At 53.7% G+C, this 13,834-nt stretch overlaps 4 non-coding genes across 4 annotated transcripts; 1 reads left to right on the forward strand and 3 right to left on the reverse strand.

Moving 5' to 3' along the window:
* The first annotated feature begins 518 nt into the window (after nt 1-518).
* Nucleotides 519-590, forward strand: TRNAA-UGC (transfer RNA alanine (anticodon UGC)). Its single transcript has one exon. It is a non-coding gene; the product is annotated as a tRNA-Ala (tRNA).
* A 656-nt stretch (nt 591-1,246) lies between these two features.
* Nucleotides 1,247-1,320, reverse strand: TRNAT-CGU (transfer RNA threonine (anticodon CGU)). The gene has a single exon. It is a non-coding gene; the product is annotated as a tRNA-Thr (tRNA).
* Nucleotides 1,321-6,379: 5,059 nt separating this feature from the next.
* TRNAA-AGC (transfer RNA alanine (anticodon AGC)) lies at nt 6,380-6,451 on the reverse strand. The gene has a single exon. It is a non-coding gene; the product is annotated as a tRNA-Ala (tRNA).
* A 3,838-nt stretch (nt 6,452-10,289) lies between these two features.
* TRNAA-CGC (transfer RNA alanine (anticodon CGC)) lies at nt 10,290-10,361 on the reverse strand. Its single transcript has one exon. It is a non-coding gene; the product is annotated as a tRNA-Ala (tRNA).
* Between the last annotated feature and the right edge of the window lie 3,473 nt (nt 10,362-13,834).

Consider the following 13,834-nt stretch of genomic DNA (forward strand, 5'->3'; position numbering starts at 1 on the left):
GTGAGTTTAAGCCACTGGGTCTGGGACTTGAACCGTGGTCGGCTACATTCGCGAGTCCAGTGAGCTAGCCATTATGTTAACTACTGGTTCCAGAGTATGAGCTTATTTAAAAAAAAAAAAAAAAGGAAAGAAAATTTCCCCATGTGTCCCTGTACAGATCTGTGTAAGAGTTTTTTAGAACTCCCTGTGTACACAGGAGTAGAGACTGCATGTCACAGAGTCGGTTCTCTGGGAAGCAGAACTTCACCCAGCTGGACTGGCCCCGTCTGTGGTGACCCTCAGTGGCTCCGGTCACTGCCCGTCAGTAAAAGCTCCACTTCTCCCGGTCCAGCCATTCCAGATAGCTCTTCATCTGAATGACTTACATTCATCCTGCTCCAAAAAAGGCCAGTTTTGAAAGTGTTTGTTCTGAACTCATCAGTTTTAGATTCATCTAAATTCACTGACGTTAATTTACATGCATCTTTAAACAAAAAGAGAAACCTATTTATACCACATAGGGAGAAGCCCAGGCCTTTGGGGATGTAGCTCAGTGGTAGAGCACATGCTTTGCATGTATGAGGCCCTGGGTTCGATACCCAGCATCTCCACCTCCTTTTCCTAGACAGACAGGGTACTGACTTTAGCATTTCAGATCTGAAATGTCCCTAAATCAGGTTTCATCTTCCTGCACCCTAGTCTGAGCGACAAATGCACTACTGAGAAAAATGTGACCACTTTCACGGCAGGCCAGTCATTTCCTGGTGTTCTGCCCTTTTTTTCAAGAGGCCCACCTATTTAAATGTTTATTTTATGAAGTGGAGGGTAAGGGAAGAGAATAGGGGAACCGGAGGGTTGGTACCCCCTGCCCCACCCCGTTCTGCGGTCCCGGGCCGGGACACCTCCCCTCCAGGTTCTTGGTCTGAGAAGTCACACTTGAACTCTGCGCAGCAGCAGGAGCAGGAGTGGGCAGGTGGCTCAAGAGTGGCTGGTGTCTGCCACCTCAGCTGCCTGGGGCTGCATGAATATATTTTAAATGGTTCGAATGAAAGGTTTTCTGATTTTCTTTTATAAAACTTCAACCTGGACTGATCACGCACCCCCAAGTACAGTTAAATCCCAGTAACATCTCTTGTTAGCTCCCCAGGGAGTCTGACAGTCTTTGAGAACGGGGGTAATAAAGAGCGGATGGAATTAACTCCAAGTAATTGATTTGATATCGTAACCGAATTGCAATAATAAAAAGGAAAAAATACAGAGCACACCCAGGCCCCGCTGGGATTCGAACCCAGGATCTCCTGTTTACGAGACAGGCGCTTTAGCCAACTAAGCCACAGAGCCCTACATATAGGCCGCTGAGCTGCTCTTGTGATCAAACCGCACGGACTCGGCCACTGTGCGTTTCCACCCGCCTCCCGCTCGGCGCTGCAGCTCCCCAAAGGGATTCCCGGAATCGACTCCCGCCAGCCCCGCGCACCGCGCCGCCACCACACTCTTGGGCCCGCGCGCGTGCTCGGGCGGCGCCGAGCGTCTGGAGCGGACTGGCTGTCTCCCGAGGCCCGCGCTCCGACCGCTGGAGGCAGCGCACCCCGCGCCGGGACACCAGCGAGACCGGGCGGGCGGGCAGAGGGTCTTCCCGCGAGAGCGGCCGGCCCCCGGGCCCGGCGGCTCCAAGGGGGGGCGGCGGGACCTGAACCCGCACCTCCACCGCCACGTTTCGGATCCTGGAGAGGGTGTCGCGGTCCTACTCTGGCCTCAGCTGGTGGGGGCTAAGCAAACGTGCACCCGGCGACCAGCCCCGAACCAAGAAGCGGTTCTTAACTCACTTCTGCCCCTAGGCGGAGGCGCCCAGCCGCAGGGTTTTCCTCGGGGAAGCAGACGCGCACTGCGGGGAAGCGCTGCGTGAGGGCGTGGGAGCCGCCAACACACCGGCCCCGGCCATTTTGGCGCAAAGAGCCCACCAAGGTCAGAACCTCGGCTCACCGGAGCAGGGCCGCGGTACCGAGTCGGGGCCTCGTCCCCACCGTGATTCCCGCGTGGAGGACGCGATGCCTCAAGGCGGTGCTAGTTGGTGAGCGGCAGGAGGTGTTAGAAAGCGGGGCCCGGAGAGTGCGGGCGGAGAAACCTGGCGCCCAGCGCCTCACCAGGAAGAAGAACCACCCTAGAAGTCTGAGCTGACTTGAAGGGTGGCTGTGTCCTCACGCGAAGGACAAATGTGAACATCACGCAACAGCGGGGATGCGACGTAAGCGTGAAGGCGGGGAATGTGTCCTAGAAGAACTCCAAAAATTACTGGAAAACAGCAGAAGCTGGGGAAGGCCAGAGGCAGCCTCTTGGGTGCAGGAGGAGCCCACCCCAATCGCTGGCCTTGGGCTTCCAGTCTGCAGAGCTGTTGACCCCTTTCCACGTGCCCGGCGTGAGTTTAAGCCACCAGGTCCGTGACTCGAACCATGGTAGACTACGTCGGAGTCCAGCGACAGAGCCATTACGCCAACTGCTGGTCCCTCAAAATTATTTTTATTTAATTTTATTCATTTATTTTAATTTGACCAGAGAGGGACAGAAAGAGAGAACGAGAGAGAGAGGGAAAGTGAGAAAGCAAGCTGCCAGGTCCAGGACTCCAACTGAAGTCAACCGTGTGGGAATCTAGCACCCTTAAACACCATGACGCCTGCCGGCCCCTATCACTACTTTTTAAAATTGCTGCAGGGCATGTGCTTTCACAGGCAGAGAAAGTCCCCCTGGGCTGTGGCCACACTGCAACCCTTCTCTCCCTTTTCTCCATCCCGTCGGGGTCTGGGGCACTCACACACACCTGGTGTGCTTCCAAGCAGCTGGCTGGGATTTGAATGCGGTCGGCCACATGCGGTCCAGCTCCCAATGCACTGCACACCACTGTCCCTCGGGCAGCCCGTCCATTCTTAAACATGCTCATGGTGGGGACCGGCGGATGGCATAGCAGTTATGACATTAGGCTCCCATGTGGTCAATCACAGACCAAGTCTGGACCCAGTGGCTTGAAACTCATGCTGAGTGCAGGTGCAGGTGTGCTCAAGATCCCAGAGGACAGCAGAGGAGAAGGGATTGCGGTGTGGCCAACCCCCCCGGGGAGTGATCTCTCTGTTTCCCTCTCACTGTGCCTGTCTCTCTCCCCACAGGGAGCACAGTTGTCCTAAAAAAAAAAAAAAATTAAAAAAGAAATTAAATAAAAGAAGAAGGAAAGAAAGAAAAATTATATTCATAAGGGGAGCAGGTGGTGTGGTGATTAAGGCTTGGACGCCCACTAGGCTGACTGTGGTTCGAGGCCTGGATCTGGCAGGTTGCCTTCTCACTTTCTCTATCTCTCTGTCCCATATCTGTCTAGTGAGCACACATGCCCTATACCACATTTAAAATATAATAATTTAAAAATGAATAATTTTGGAGGAGCCAGCAGGTGGTGTGGTGGTTGAGGTGTTGGACTCCCACGTGGCTGACCATGGTCCGTGACTCGAACCATGGTAGACTACGTCGGAGTCCAGCGACAGAGCCATTACGCCAACTGCTGGTCCCTCAAAATTATTTTTATTTAATTTTATTCATTTATTTTAATTTGACCAGAGAGGGACAGAAAGAGAGAACGAGAGAGAGAGGGAAAGTGAGAAAGCAAGCTGCCAGGTCCAGGACTCCAACTGAAGTCAACCGTGTGGGAATCTAGCACCCTTAAACACCATGACGCCTGCCGGCCCCTATCACTACTTTTTAAAATTGCTGCAGGGCATGTGCTTTCACAGGCAGAGAAAGTCCCCCTGGGCTGTGGCCACACTGCAACCCTTCTCTCCCTTTTCTCCATCCCGTCGGGGTCTGGGGCACTCACACACACCTGGTGTGCTTCCAAGCAGCTGGCTGGGATTTGAATGCGGTCGGCCACATGCGGTCCAGCTCCCAATGCACTGCACACCACTGTCCCTCGGGCAGCCCGTCCATTCTTAAACATGCTCATGGTGGGGACCGGCGGATGGCATAGCAGTTATGACATTAGGCTCCCATGTGGTCAATCACAGACCAAGTCTGGACCCAGTGGCTTGAAACTCATGCTGAGTGCAGGTGCAGGTGTGCTCAAGATCCCAGAGGACAGCAGAGGAGAAGGGATTGCGGTGTGGCCAACCCCCCCGGGGAGTGATCTCTCTGTTTCCCTCTCACTGTGCCTGTCTCTCTCCCCACAGGGAGCACAGTTGTCCTAAAAAAAAAAAAAATTAAAAAAGAAATTAAATAAAAGAAGAAGGAAAGAAAGAAAAATTATATTCATAAGGGGAGCAGGTGGTGTGGTGATTAAGGCTTGGACGCCCACTAGGCTGACTGTGGTTCGAGGCCTGGATCTGGCAGGTTGCCTTCTCACTTTCTCTATCTCTCTGTCCCATATCTGTCTAGTGAGCACACATGCCCTATACCACATTTAAAATATAATAATTTAAAAATGAATAATTTTGGAGGAGCCAGCAGGTGGTGTGGTGGTTGAGGTGTTGGACTCCCACGTGGCTGACCATGGTTTGAGTCCCCAGCCTGATGACTTATTTTCTCATTTTCCCTCTGTGTGTGTGTGTGTTTCTCTCTCTGGTAAAATAAAAATAAATCAATAAATAAGTAAAATTAAATAATTTTAAAAAATAATCTTAAAAAGATATTCATGGTGAGTGACCCCATAGCCTGGTGGTTAAAGGACCCAGTCCCACATGGCTGAGCGTAAGGTTCAAATCCCAGCCCTGGAGGCCTGAAAAAAAATACGAACTGTGTGCGCCTAGGATGAAGAAATGAAGCAGAGGAACGGTGGTATGAGCCACGCTCTGTGGGGGTGGCTTTCTCTCTCCCCCCTCATCCGTCTGTCTGCCTTCCTCAGTGAGCACAGGCATCTTCTGTGGAGAAAAATCGTGGCTACTTAGACCTGCTCTCATGGAGCACTTTCTGGCAAATGAAAACTTTTTTTTTTTTTAATCCTCCAATGAAACTGCCTTGAATGAACATGCTGGAGCTCCTACCAGATTCCAGAGCAATACAAAGCCATATTCCCACACCCCTAGCTTATTTCATTTCCTACTGGAGACGGTCCCTGCATCACACCGACCAGAACTAACTGGGTACTGATCTGCCGGTACGCTGTGACAGTACTTTTCATGTGTAACATCACAGAATGTTTCTGTATTCATAATCTGAAAGATACATTATAACTTGTTGTCAGATTTCATTTTAAAAAACTACAGACACGTGCTCTCGGCATCCCCGCTGGCCTGGGCCGCTTGAGGAAGCAGGTTGAGACCGAGTGACCTCAGGAGGACGGCGGGCAGGCGGGTAACGCCCGCTCTCCCCGCAAGTCCAGGCTCTGGATGTCTCTCCGCCTCCGGGCGCAGCGCAAGCGGGCGGACACGCTCACCGGAGCGACCGCTCAGCGCTCCGAGGCCCTGCCCGCGACGGGGAGCGAGCGCTCAGCGCCCGGAGGCCCTGCCCGCGACGCGGTCCTGACGGGACCCCGCGGGAGCTCGCGGAGTGCGGGCGGCAAGGCCCCCACTGGGCGGTGCATCCCGAGCCCCACGAGCAGAAACCGGGCCACAGCGTCCTGGCCCGACCGGCCTGGCCGACCGAAAGACCGCGTGTGGCCTGGAATTGGGCCGTCCTTAAGTGTCTAGGGGCCGAGGCCAGGCAGGCGCTGCCTGAGCGGCAGCTGGGGGGCTGCGTGGGAAAAGGCAGCCCGACCCGGAAAGGCGGTTCTCGAAGCTTCACTCGCTAGAGCGACGGGGTGCGGGTCCAGGCGGGACTGCGGCGCCCAGACGCGAGAGTCGCTGCGCCCTCTCCACGTGCGCGCGCGCGAGCCCAGCTCCGGCACGAGGGTGTGTGAGCGCGCGAGCGTGAGTACGAGCGTGTGTATGTTCGCGGGTGAGTGTGCGCGCGCGTGTGTGCGTGTACTGAGAGCCGAAACAGCACACGCAGGACGGCTGAGGCCCGTCATGAGAGATCGCGGAGGAGCTCAGCGACAAGGACCGCACCTGGCAGCGAGGCGGCCCCGTAGGAAACCGCATCTGGATTGGAGCTTCGGTCTCACCGTCTGTCCTTGAGGCTCAGAACTCGGCCTTCGAACTCCCAGCCCAGAACCCAGTTCAAACTGAGCTAGAGCCTGCCAGGCTGGTCCCTAGTCTCCGAAGGTAGGGCTTATGGGTTTAGACGTTAATTACTTGTCCATGAAAAGAGGGACAGAGTCGCAGAGTTGGTCCATGGGTCACTGAGTGTAAACGCTGCTAGGATGGAGAGAAACCCCCTTCTAAAAAGGTAGACGCTGCAAGAGCGAGCAGTCGTGGGCAAGACCGTTATTTGTCGGATTCCACAGACGAGTGGCAGTCACCATAGTCCAGATTAGCGGGCCTCAAAATGGTGGAGATGCTGGGGATCGAACCCGGGACCTCATGCATGCTAAGCATGCGCTCTACCACTGAGCTACATCCCCACTACAGTTAAGGTGCGCTTCCAAACTGTCTTCATGAAATAAAACAGAAATCCACTCAGTATTTTGTATTAAAAACAGAAAGACTACACGTTTGTTCTTCCACAAACGCGAGGTCCCTTGCAACCGCAGTGAAGACCGGGAGCGGGAACCTGGGCGGGATCGGCCGCGCAGCCTCCCCTCTGCGCTATCCTCTGGTACCCAAAGGCCTCCGCCGCAGCGCAGGGTCCTGCAGAGCTGCGCCTCCTACTGCGCACCGACTACTCCCCGCTCCGCAGCCGGCTCCGGACTCCAGAACCGCTGCGCGCCTGTCTTAGGACTCAAGGAGCCATCGGAGGGATTTCGCCAAAACACAAAAACAGCTCGTTTCCTTCCCAGAGAGAGGGAGGGTTAAGAGGGTGGACGCCGACCGCCCCGCAGCCTCCTGGCCGCGTTCCTCCGGGGACCCGCACCTTCCGCGGGTCCTGAGACCCCACGCGAGCAAGGGCGTCACTGCAGGCTGGGGCCGCGACCCGCGTGCAGCGGGTTCACAGGCGACCCCGAGTGGCCTCAGTGACTCTGGAAGGACTAGCAGGAAGCCCCGCAGTGGGCGGGAGGCCGAGGGCGCCGGGCGGAGACGGCTGGTGGGGGTCGCGGCGCGCCGCTCCTATCCCTGCTTCGAGAACCACTACCGGGTTCAAGGAGCGGGCCGTTCGCCAACGACCAGTGGTCCTCACGGACATTCATGTCCCCGTTTCCTTCGGACAGTCACCGTGTCTATGTCCTTTTGGAGATTAGAACAGAAGGGACAGTTGGCCTGCGGACTTCGGTGTTCTTGTTCTCCTCCTCCTCCCATTCTCCCATCCTCCCATCCTCTTCCTGACCACAGAGAGAGAGAGACAGAGAGAGAAAGAAGAGGAAAGCAAGGTGCAGGACCATGTGGGAATGGACCATGTGGGAATGGACCATGTGGGAATCCCGGGCCTTTAACCACCATGCCACCTGCTGGCACTGGCTCTTTCTTTCTTTCTCTCTCTTTAGAGAAGATTTCTGTGATAGGGCACGTGCACGCACCAGAAAGACAGAGACAGAAAGCAAGAAATCACCCTCCAGGGGGAATGTCCACACCACAATCCCTTCTCCTCCCTTGTCCTCTTGGGATCTTGGGCATGCACACACATGTACCATGTGCCTGGTGTCTTAAGCTGCCGGTTCCAGGGCACAGTTGACCACATGGGAGTCGCGCGACATAACCATTATGCCATCTGCTGGTCCCTGCATTCCCTCTTGTTCTCATTCTGTCTCTCTCACAAGTGCACATGCTCTACAGGAAAAGCTAAACACGCACACACACACACACACACACGCACACCCTTGTCTGTACTGCAGGCAACGTGGCATAGAGTACCACGCACAGTTCGGCCCTGAGTGTGAATGACTAACGTGGGGCAGAAACGAAGTATCAGAAAGGAAGGGGAAGTGGGTACTGACTCACCTGCCCGCATGGCTACTGAGGTCACCACAGTGCTAGGACCCAACCTGGCTCTGCCTTGCCACTAAGCTGGGAAGAGGCTTCCAGAGAAGAGCAGGGTAAAGGACAGGCTACCTCCGGGCACAAGGTTTTCAAAAGCAGGTAGGGATGGGGCGCTTGGCATCAGCTCCTGCTCCTGAGGTGGACGCATGTGCGGTTTCTGCTCTAAGAGACCCCACCATCACAGACGTCCCAGGGAGGGTGACGCAGGGACACGGGGTAGTGTGTGTTGGCTGAGAACAGGAGTCAGAGCTGACCATGTGGAGAAACGGGCAAGGCAGGGGAGGGGAGGAGAGGAGAGGGGAAATGGCAGGGAGGGGGGCAGGGCAGAGGGCAGGGCAGAGGCAGGGCAGTGGGTAAAAGGAGGGCAGGGGGAGGGCAGGGGAGATGTTAGGATGGAGGGAGGGGAGAGGCCAGGATAGAGGGCAGGACGGAGGCAGGGCAGTGGGCAAGATGGAGGTCAGGGGAGAGGGCAGGATGGTGGCAGGGGAGAGGGCCAGGAGAGGACAGAAGGAGTGCAGGGTGCAGGCAGGGGAGAGGGCACAGGGGTACTGCCTGTCTGGGGGAAGCAGGACAAAAGAATAGACAGTAGGTCCGGCTGATCAAATGTTTCCCGAGGAACTGAACATTTCCCAAATCCCTGAATATAGCACTGGGAGTGAAAACATGTGGGAAGGAGTGATTAATTGAGAAATTGCGATGTCAAGGTATTAGAAGTATGACACTAGCAGGCTCATGGAATTTCGCTTTGTCCTTAAGGTGGGCCTTGCTGGCCTCAATCTCAGGAGGAAGGTCACAGCTACCCAGCGTTCAGGCCTCTGAGAGTTCCTTCTCTGTTCCAGGGTGTCTGGAAGTCGCGCCCCACCACAGAGCCCCACCGCAGCTCAGCTGGCTCTTGCATTCTGACAGGATGCTCTCATACCATCCACTACTCCCAGCCCCTTGTTCATGGCACAGTGTTAGTTATGTGTCATTAAGTTCTAACTACGCTAATCTGTTTGTAGCTTTGCTTCACTATCACACAGCCTGCTGGTCCTCTAGGAGAGCATGTATCAAGACATCGTCGCCAGGAACATTTTTTTTTGCTTTTGCGCCCCTACCTAGTGCTGAGATGTAGCCTGTGGACTGCCAGATACAGTAGGTAGGGGTTGAGGTTGTATAATGGAGTTATAGTTCAGTTGTTGGTAGTATTGTGGTTAGAGATTAGAAGATAGTGATTGGTTTTAGAGGATTGGTGATGAGATTTTGGCTTCTTTTTTTTTTTGGAGAGATTTTCGCTATAGCACGTGTGCGCTCGCCAGACAGACAGAGACATTAGAGACAGAAAGCGAGAAATCACTCCCCGGGGGGATGGTCACACTGCAATCCTTTCTCCTCCATTCTCCTCTCAGGATCTTGGGCACGCACGCACACGCGCCCGGCGTGAGTTTTAAGCCACCGGGTCCGGTACGCGAACCGCGGTCGACTACGTGGGAATCCAGCGACATAGCCATTACGCTAACTGCTGGTTCCCTAAAAATATGTATTATTATTATTTTTTAATGTGCTATAGGCCATGTGCACTCACCATAGGACCAAGGGAAGGGAGAAAGCAAGTCACCAGGCCTGGGACTCGAACTCCATAATCCATGTGGAAGTCCAGCACCTAAACCACCACGTCACTGCTGGCCCTGTCTAGCCTGTTAATATGAGCAGAAGCGGTATAGTAGGTTCACCATCCACGTTCCAAAGTGCTCAGGCCGATTGAGGGGCGGGCAAGAGCGAGGCAGAGCCACAGGAGGCTGCACATCCACGGAGGACGGCCCAGGGTGCGGTGGGTCGGGCGCCCTTTCCGGTGTCTGGCCAACTCCGTGTCCGTTTCCACTGGGTGTTTCCCACATTTCCTCCTACCCGCACCTCCTGTGCCCGCTGCTCTCCTGCACTGAGGCCCTTGGCGGAGGAAATCTGGTCACGGGGCTGGAAACTGCGCGCCGGGTCGCTGGGCCTCTGCTGTTGCCGCCAGGCTCAGGACCAGGAGTTAGACATACACGAGTTATACATTTCAGTTTTACTGACTTTTCCCTGGGGAGCATGAGCCGCGAGGCCTAAGTGAGCCCACACGCGACAGCACCCCCTCCGCAGTGCTCGACCTGGACGCGGGCCTCTCAGCACTCTCAGGTAACAAGGGGCGCGATCAGGTAAATTCCAGGGAGCAGAACGCGCGGGAGTGATGAGCGGAGAGGAATGGAAGTAAACATATGGCAGGAAACAGCTCGACTTAAAGGAAAGGGTAATGACTAAAACGAGGGCTACTAAAGCCCTGTCAGAAAACATCAGAGTAAATAACCCCCTTGGAGATGCCGGGGATCGAACCCGGGGCCTCATACATGCGAAGCATGCGCTCTACCACTGAGCTACATCCCCTCACGCAAGCTGATGGCAGCGCTGGAATCCTTCGGTTTAAAAGGCCCAACGGCCTGTTTCCGGTGTGGGCCGGGCGTAGCGGGACCCGGGGTGAATCCTGCCGAGCCCCGCCCAGACCCCACGACGACCGCCGCGACCGAGCTCGGAGCCGCTGTCGGAGCTCCCACAGCCTCCCGGACCGGTGGCGAATCCAGTCCCAGGCGGGAAGCATTAGAGATTTTTTTTTTCAGGACCTTTTTTTCTTGACCAAAGGCCCATGGAAAACGCGCCCCGAGCCCGGTAGCTGAGAAGACGGAGTGGACAAAGTCTCTTTGAAACTGTCGCTGCCCACTTGACCTGCTCGGAGAAGAAACGGCCGGTGTAGACGAAACGTGGACACTGCCAGGGCAGCGAGGTAGCTCGCGGACGCTCCAGCCCACCTGTTACCTGTAACTGGCTTCTCCAATATTCCTGGGTTAAGAAGGAGCGTTTGCTGGGCCCCTTTCCTCCACCCACGCGGCCGCAGGAAAGACCCGGCCCAGCGGCACAACACGACCCTCTGGCCGCGCGCGCGTCTACACCAGGCGCGGGGAGCTGTCTGCTCGGGACCTGCCCCACCGCACTGCTCGGCCGCTTCTCCCACGGAAACCTGCGCGGGTGTTACTCAAAATTGCCGACTCTGCAGCGAGCGAGGTGTCCCTCAGCAGACGGACGGAAAGACAAACTGCCGAACTCTGGGTGCTAAGAGGTGGCCCGTGGAGCCGTGCGACCACGTGGGCGAAACCTAGTGCGTGTCACAGAGAGACGCCCCCCGAAAGGCAGAGCTGGAGACGCGGGGCCGCTGGGTGGTTGCCAAGTGCTGGAAGTGGGGGCCGGAGCAGAGGGGTGGGGTAGGGAGCCTGCGCAGGGCGGGGCCGTGACTGTGGATGCCCACCACCGTACAGGCCAAAGCCCTGTCTGCCCCTCGCCAAGTGCGCCTCCTGTAACCTGGGACGTCGGCGACAGTGGTTAACCATGCAGGCACGTTGGTAGCCACCAATGTCCCCTGAGGTGCTGGAGGAGGCTGTGCGTGGGGTGGGGAGGACAGAACTCATATTTGTACTATCTGCTTGATTTCGTTGTAAACACAAAACTGCTCTAAAAAGTAAACAGCAAGGGGACTTCAGTTCGTGAGAAAATAGAATTAAGATACACATTTATTTTGGTGCAAAAAAAGTTCTTGGAATCTATGCCTAGTTTTTCACAGTACTGGGGCTGGCAAATGGCATAGTGCTTGGGGCTCTGGATCCCATGTGACTGGCTGTGCCGGGGAGCCCAGACATGATGCTTCAAAAATGCACCCAGCCTGCTGTGACTCCCAAAATCCCAGTGGGAGAATGGATTGTGGCATGACCATCCTCCCAGGGAGTGTTTCTCACTTTCCCTCTCTCTGTCTCTGGCAAGCACACATGCCAATTGCAAAAGCCCTAAATACTTAATAATGCTCGATAATACTCATTAATTATACTTAGTAATACTCAGTTTCCCATAAACTGTAAAAACTCCCTCATAGTTAATAGTTAAAAAGTAAAAGCAAGCTCAGGACAGGGAAGGTACACTGTCCCATCCGCAGCTTGGCCAGTGGCTCACCCAGCAGGAGGCGGCAGAGGAGAGTTGCAGATGTATGATCAGTCCAGGAAACCGGGATCGCCTAGTCCACCAAGCTGTACCCCCCATAGATAACCAGAAGGACCTGAGACCAGCTGTCACCAGCCCAGCTTCTGCTTGTGAAAAATGCACCTACAAAACTGTCCCAACTCCGGGGACAGTTGAACAGGTTTCCTGAGGGAAGGAGAGACGGGAAGAATGACACAGTGTTACAACACGGAGACAACGCAGTTACAACTCTTCAGGGTTGTCCATTATTGTGGGCAGCACGGAGACAACACAGTGTCACAGCTCTTCAGGGTCGTCCGGAGACAACTCGGTGTTACAACTCTTCAGGGTCTTCAGGGTAGTCTGGCGATTGTGGGCCAGGGATCGTGGTTATATACATGTTGGTGGGCCATGATTGGTTGTAAAAGGTGGGTTATGATTGGTTGCTTTGTGGACCAATCATGAGGTGCCAGATATACAAATCTGAGGGATTCTAGTGGCCAGAGTATAGTTTTGAAGGTGAGGTTTTGAAGGGAAGGCAATCATGGCTTTTGGCATTGTGTAATTGTTTGCTCTCTGAGAAACTGGTGATATTCACTGGTGCGCAGCCTCCCACACAAAACCAAACAATTCACGCGGGAGCAGTAGCCTGACTACGTGGGAATGACCCAGAGATTTTAGTGCCCTTTTCACAGCAGCTGCCTTCAAACTGGTAAACCATCTTCAATGCTGTGTTTTAAAAGCCAGTGGGTCTGGGAAGACTACTGAAAGTCGTATGATCGTTCATACTAAACCTTTCATTATAAAGTGCTTCCATAAGAGCATTTTATTGTCACTGAACAATTTGAGAAGAAATTCTGGCTCTTCTGGCAGATACTAAAAACAGGCATGCTACCTTAGTTCACTAAATTAGAGTTCTAATAGAACATAAATAAATTATTTTAATTTGCTATAGAGTGTGTGCTCTCACCCTAGAAAGACAGAGATAGAGAGAGGAAAAGTGAGAAATCACCTCCCAGGGGAGAAAGCCATACTACAATCCTTTTCCCATTCTCCTCTCGGGTCTATGGGCACACATGCAAGTGTGTGCAGCATGAGTCATCAAGCCACCGGGCCTGGGACTCAAACCACATTTAACCTTGTGGAGTACACCCTTAACCACTGCGCCACCTACTGACCTCCCAATTTTCTTATAGTTATTTATGTTTCAAGTGCCTTTACTTAGAGCAGTTTAAGGTTCCCAGCAAAAGTGAGTGGAGAGGGATCAGCAGGTGGTGTGGTGGTTAAGGGTGCTATTGACTCCCACATGGCCAACTGTGGTTTGAGTCCCAGATCTGGCAGCTTGCTTTCTCACTTTACCTTTCTCTCACTCTGTCTCTCTCTGGCCAGATTTAAATAAAGTTAAAGAAAGTAATTTTTTACAAAGTGAGCGGAAAGTAAAGAACTCCCATGTTCCTTCTACCCAGCCCACACAGCCTCCTTTCATAGGTGGGTGGATTGTACTGTTTGTTTTATTTTGTGGAGGATTTTTTTCATCCATGTTCACAAAAGACATTGGTTTATGCCTTTTCTATCTTTGTTTGGTTTCTGTTAGTGTAATGTTGGGCTCATAGAATTACTTAGGAAATATTCTCTCTTTTTTTAAGAATTTTTAATTTAATTTTATTTATTATGGGGCCAGCAGGTGGCGTGGTGGTTAAGGGTGCTAGCCAACCTCAGTTTGAGTCCCGGAACTGGCGGCTTACTTTCTCACTTTCTCTCTCCCTCTCTCCTCTCTCCCTCTGTCTGTCTTAGTCTGGTCAAGTTAAAATAAATAAGTAAATAAATAAAATTAAATAATTCCTTTTTTTTTTTTTTTT

The sequence above is a fragment of the Tupaia chinensis genome, unplaced genomic scaffold, assembly GCF_000334495.1.
Source record: "Tupaia chinensis unplaced genomic scaffold, TupChi_1.0 Scaffold140356_1, whole genome shotgun sequence".
Lineage (NCBI taxonomy): Eukaryota > Metazoa > Chordata > Mammalia > Scandentia > Tupaiidae > Tupaia > Tupaia belangeri.